Source organism: Polypterus senegalus, chromosome 11, assembly GCF_016835505.1.
Source record: "Polypterus senegalus isolate Bchr_013 chromosome 11, ASM1683550v1, whole genome shotgun sequence".
In the NCBI taxonomy this organism is placed as follows: Eukaryota; Metazoa; Chordata; class Cladistia; order Polypteriformes; family Polypteridae; genus Polypterus; species Polypterus senegalus.
The window spans coordinates 114,848,954-114,855,649 of record NC_053164.1 but is presented as its reverse complement, the minus strand read 5'-3'; the positions used below and the strand labels follow the sequence as shown (position 1 = coordinate 114,855,649).

At 40.2% G+C, this 6,696-nt stretch overlaps 1 pseudogene; it reads right to left on the bottom strand.

The window, feature by feature from the left end:
• Positions 1 to 995: 995 nt before the first annotated feature.
• Positions 996 to 5,576, bottom strand: LOC120538603 (annotated as a pseudogene).
• Between the last annotated feature and the right edge of the window lie 1,120 nt (positions 5,577 to 6,696).

Below are 6,696 nucleotides of genomic sequence, written 5' to 3'. Positions count from 1 at the left end.
GTCACAGGCAGAATAACGTTCTCCATGGCTTCTCCAGACCCTTTTACATCTGTCACATGTGCTTAGGATGAACCTGCTCTAATCTGTGAAAAGCACAGGGTGCCAGTGGTGGACCTGCCAATTCTGGTATTCTATGGCAAATACCAATCGAGCTCCACAGTGTCCACTAGAAGATGTCGGGCCACCTTCAGGCCACTCTTAAGAAGTCTGTTTCTGATTATTTGATCAAAGACATTCACACCAGTGGCTTGCTGGAGGTCATTTTGTAGGCTCTGGCAGTGCTCATCCTGTTCCTCCTTGGCCAAAGGAGCAGATACCAGTGGGTCCTGCTGATGGGTTAAGGACCTTCTACAAGGGGCCCTGTCCAGCTCTCCTAGAGTAACTGCCTGTCTGTGCCCTGGAATCTCCTCCATGCCCTTGAGACTGTGCTGGGAGACAGAGCAAACCTTCCGGCAATGGCACGTATTGATGTGCATGCCATCCTGGAGAAGTTGGACTGCCTATACCACCCCTTCAGGGTCCAGGTATCGCCCACCTGATGCTAGCAGCAGTGAAACTGACCGTAGCCAAATGCAAAACGAGTTACAAAACAGATGAGGAGGAAAAAAAGTCAGCGGCCTCCCACCACCTGTTAAAATATTCATTACTGTTTTGGGGGTCGTCTCATTGTTGCCCCCCCAGTGCACCAAAGCAGCTGAAACTGATGAACAAGCCCCTCTGCCACTTAACTGACCAGATCAATAGCCCACCAGTGTCATTGACTCAATGCTATACTCTCATTAAAAAGGGTTCCTTTCATTTTTTGAGCAGTATATATACAGTATATTGTATATATAATGTCAAGACCTTAGAATAACAAGGTCCTAGCTATGAGTCATGGTTTTAGAAAACTGATCTCCAAAAGTTTTGACTATTTATCAGGTGTATACAATCCTTTTCTTTTAATTTTGCTCCCATAAGTAAAACCTGTATTTTCAGTTAAAAAAAGTCACTGATTAGCCACAAGCATCAGTTGGCAATCTATCAAAAACAAGAAAAAATGAAAGGGTGCAGAACATTTCTTGAAATAAAGCAATAATATATTGTGCAAGAAAACCTTATTTACTTACTGTTGCCTCTAGTTATTCATTACATCCCAATGTAAAAAAAATCCAACCTTTTTAATGTAACATTGTTTAACTGCACAATGATCTCATCATGAGGTGTCTGACCTTGCAAGACTTCATTTAGCTTTTAATGGAAAAAATAAAAAAGAATACTTTTTTTAATTTCTTTTTTGTGGGCTCAGAAGTTTTTGGAAAACAAAATGTAACTACCTATATACCAAACTCAGTTGACTTGGAATGAGACTTTGGCTCCATGTCTCCCTTTTCGCATGGATGTTATCCAACTTCAGCTGGACCTGGCATTCTGTCACATATGAACCAGCTGCTGAGAAAGTTAATAATCATAAATTCATTAAAGGGCAAAATGGCCTATATGGCTTGTTGCAATTTGTCCCCCTAGTACTAACCTGTTGGCATACTGGTAGGTGTTACACTAGGGCAGTTGTCAAGCACCACACTTGTCTGTTCTGAAAGAGTTGCTGCTACTGCACCCTTACCTTAAAAATACATACATAAATAAATAAGCTAAGAAAGAGCACAAACATTTAGAACAGAATTCCCCCCTGTCCCATCGAAAATCGAAAAGAGCTTAAATTTACCTATTGTTAGTTGCCCATGTGCAGAAAAAGAAACCTTGTTTTGCCCCAGTCCTTTTTGGACCCTGTCAATGAGGCATTTATTCTTCTGTTTATTTTCATGGTGTGTAATGGAATGTATGATAAAAATCTGGGTTGTTGGAGACATCATGTTTAAAAAATAATTGTCCTGTGGCATTTTAGAAAAGAATTGTTCTGCGACTTGGCTATTCAAGTGGCCAACAAGCTCCAGTACCAGATCCCTGTCATCTTTTGTGTTGGCTTCATGTAAAGTGTCATATAGGACATAATACTCAGCAGATCCGGTGACCGGATGACCATCCACATCTAGATTCCTCTTTCTTTCCTGAAGTCAAGGGAGACTGGCAGACAGTTTCTTTTCCTTTGACAGTTTTATGTTGTTTTCTGACGGCTCCATGAGTCTTGCTCATGAGGACTGAAGGGCAATTTCTCTGGTTCCCAGAGATTACCATGTGTTGCTAAACCTCTAGCAAAATCATAAACTACGATATTGGGCATGTATTTCCAAGATAAAAGCAGGTTCATATAGTCTCTTGGGCTTTCTGCTCGCAGACAAAACTTCACACTGTAGATGATACCACATGAGCACATTATTACTGCCCAACCACCTAAACAAAGCAAATGTACATAAGTTGATGCAAATGTGAATCCATGACAAATTCTGAACACATAAACAAAATATTTAAACTATGTATACATTTGTTTTTGAAATGTCTTAAAAAGGAAACACAGAATCTTTCAACCAGACAGCTTGCACCATTTTCAGGGAGGGTCAATAGGACCATAAAACTTAGAAGAACAGGTTCACACTATAGAAATATTAAGAATAATGAATGGATTTTTGTGTAGACATTTGCATTATTTATGCAACAACTAAAACAGCTATCAATGTTATTTTACTTATCTGACCGTTTCAGTCACTGAAGAACCCAACATGCATCTGTAAATATTTCAACAATCTTCAAGCAACAAGCATTTAAAACACTTTACGTGCACATTTATTCAAGCAAGTCATTTCATACATTTCTAACAAAGGTCAAAAAGTGACAGGGGGAAAAAAAATAGGATAACATCATCCCGTACTATGATATGTTACAGATAAAATGTAGGGAATTATATTTATATCCAAAAGAAACATACCTGAAGCTCCCCGTATTTTTTCAAATATTTTATCATACATGTGTCTGCTCCTAATTTCCTCATGCAGTCAGAGAATCAGGTCTGTTTTGGAACCTGTACTGTCCAAACCACTCACCTTCCACAGCTGCTTCACAGCATCAACCTTAAAAATCAGAAACTGAATATTAACTCATCCAATGCCACTGCTGTCCATAAGACATTATAAATTATTGCTACAAGTATTACAGAAAGAAAAAGGTTGATCTGCTCTAACCTTTTACGTCATGACTTTATTTAAAAGTCTGTCCTCTGTTACAACAACATCAGCATATTCAGAAGGTATTGGATGGTGCAACTTTTCGCATTCAGTGTTTAACACAATGGTAGACTTTCTGGTACAGGGGCCAATCCAAGGAGCCCAGAATTCAAAACAAGGATGGACTGCACGTGTTTTTTCTCTTGTGCCTGAAAGTAAACCAAGCTGTTTGTCATCATAATTACATGTAAGAAGAAAAATAAATTAAATAAAAAAAAATAAATAAACTTACTGTGAGAAAACCCATGGGAAATCATTTCAAGGCAAACATCCATCCATCCATTATCCAAACCGCTATATCCTAACTACAGAGTCACGGGGGTCTGCTGGAGCCAATCCCAGCCAACACAGGGCGCAAGGCAGGAAACAAACCCGGAGCAGTGTGCCAGCCCACCGTAGGGCATGCATGTGCGCACACACCAGGGACAATTTAGAATCACCAATGCACCTAACCTGCATGTCTTTGGACTGTGGGGTGAAAACGGAGTACCTGAAGGAAACCCACGCAGATACGGGGAGAACATGCAAACTCCACGCAAGGAGGACGTGGGAAGCGAACTCGGGTCTCCTAACTGCGAGGCAGCAGCGCTAGCCACTCAAGGACTTGACACCTGAAGTGAGGCCCTTAAATACAAGCAAAAATGTAAGCCAAGAATGATATGGTCATCATAATTTTGAACTCCTTGTTCCCCCTCCTGATAACGGTACAACATTCAACAAGATGGCCACTGTTTGTAAAAGGCTGGTACACCTGCATGGGGGAGAGGTTAGATTGGTTATTACTTAAATGTCACTTTAAGAAATTCCAAGACAAACAAAAAATAAAGTCTGAACTCACCTTCAAAGACTCTGGTCAATGTAATGATTTTTGCTACTTTGGTGATCAATACTGGCTCACTTAAATTAATATGGCTTTCACATTCTGTGCAAATGTTTTCCTGTGGTATGGGAGGAGTGGTGGTTCTGAGGCTAAGGATCTGCACTGGTATGCCAAAGGTTGCTGGTTTGAATCCCCATCACTGCCAAAAGAGATCCTACTCTGCTGGGCCCTTGAGCAAGGCCGTTAACCTCCAATTGCTCCAGGGGCTCTGTACAATGGCTGATCCTGCGCTCTGACCCCAAGGGGTATGCGAAAACTAACAAATTCCTAATACAAGAAATTGTATAAGGTGAAATAAAGAACCTTAAAAAAAAGAACCAAAAAAGATGTTTGGAAATTCTTGATGTGCTGCATCTCCCAAATGTTCAGGTAGGGTGGCTGGGACTTTTTCTTGGCAAAAATGTACTTTAACATTCGCTTCAAAACATTTCTCTCAGGTGGGTACACTTTTGCTTGATTAAGATGCTCTTCTTCCTCAACATATTCCTCCACAATCCTGTCTTTACATGGCAAAGTCCTAAAAAGGTCTCTATTAGTTTGAAATAAATACCATTTTGAAATATATTTGTGTAAACAAGACAGTTTGGCACCTGTACATGGACAGTGCCATTGTGGTTTGTTTTATTTATTTATTTTTTATTATACTTTATTAATCCTGAAGGAAATTACTTGGTTTTCGCATACCCCTTAGGGTCAGAGCGCAGGATCGGCCATTGTACAGAGCCCCTGGAGCAATTGGAGGTTAACGCCCTTGCTCAAGGGCCCAGCAGAGTAGCATCTCTTTTGGCAGTTTGCTATCGTATGTGATGAGCACCTTTCCAACATTATTGAAATATGACTGTTTTCAGAAACAAAGTGCTTGGAGGCCTCTGCAATGTCAACCAAGACTGCAAGAGATGTAGATTCATCAATAGATTCCTGGTATAATTTCTCACATAATCTTTTTTGGCCTCCCCAAACCATTTTGCCTGCACCATCTCACTCAAAACCTCTTTTTCCAAGTGAATCCTTGGTGAATACATTTTGCAATAGTCCAGTGACCGTACATGGATGCAATGAAATGCCACAATTCCACTCCTAACTACAATTTCCTGATTTACTGCACCTTCCTCAAGCTCACATACAGTGTTCTGCATCAAATCCCAAGTTTTCTACTTTACATGAATAGAAATAGGGGGCCCCCTGAAAGCTTTGCGAACTGCATAAATGCCACGTCTAGGATCAATACAATGGCTTTCTAAATGATGTGATAATGTTATATCATCTGAAGTGGACATATGCCGCCTTTCCACATGTCTTTTAAGATTTTTCCGATTTAAAGCTAACTTACAATGAGGACACTGCACTATAACTTTTCTTAAATTAGCTTGTGTAGTCAAAATTGGCTTAGCTGAGGAGGGTGTTGACTCTTGCAGGGGTAAAACAGGGCTTGATGTTTGGTGGGTCACAGCAAGCACAGATTTTTCCAGGGGTGAAGTAAACATTGGCATTTGCTGTGCTACAGCAAGTAATGGTTCTTCTGGGGCAGAGGTAAGCATTCTTTGCTGGTTTGTAGCAAGTGATGACTCTTGAAGAGGTGACTATATTGTTGGTATTTTCTTGGTGAAATCAAGTGTGGATTTCTGAAGATATGATGAATGTTCTTTTATGGGCTGGGTATTGGAAATTCCTGATTCACCTAGGGGTAAGGCAGGTATTGGTGTTTGCTGGGTTGTAACTAATGCTAAAACCTGTGGGGTTGAGGCAAATAACAGCGGACTTGAGGAAGAGGACACTGAAGGGGTGGGTGGTGGTGGTCCTTCCTTTGGAACACATCTTTGTAAATGTGCTAGAAATCAAGTCCTTTGTAGAACTGTCACAGTGCATTTAAAGCAGTGATAGTGCGCTTTCCCTTTTGCATCCTAAATTACAACGATAAATGAGCTTGCCTGGAACAAAATAAAATTACAATTACATAAGTTAAAACAAACAAAAAGAAATGCATGCCAACAAAATTCAATCTGTTATTTTAAGAAGCAGGAATGAAGAAACGGTAAATAAGCAAAAATAAAAACAAAATTTAAAATATATATTGAGTATATGAACTGTAACATTTAATTATAGCTTCATCTCTTTTTGAATTTTTAGAGCTTCTTTGAATCCCATCGGTTGATGTAAAACACTATCATAAAACACAAAAATGTTTGGCATGTCCTAAACTGCGATTAAAAGGAGCCAAATCATCATCCTTCTATATAAAAGCGGTCGGGATTGTCCTTCCGTCCCGTGAGTGCTACGCAAGCGCAGAGTTTCACACATGCCCCGTCCATTTTGCAATGCACGATGGGATTTGTAGTTTCGTTTTTTCCAGGTAAAAGATGATTTTCTACTCCAGACTGTGCGATATCTTCTTCTTCTTTCTTACTATATAAAAGCAGTCGGGATTGTCCTTCCTTCCCGTGAGTGGAAAGCGTAGCGGTATTCCGCTTATCACAGACTTACTACTTGCAGCTTGCGGTGCGAAGCGACATGATGTGAGCAGAGTTCTAGTGCTCCTATCATTCCCTTGCTTTTGTGCGCGATGCTCTGGAAAAATAGACAAAATTATGTCTCTGGAAATAATTAATGTTGATGGAATACAAATGCCTCACCGCGTAGTAAATTTCAGGGAGGTTCAAA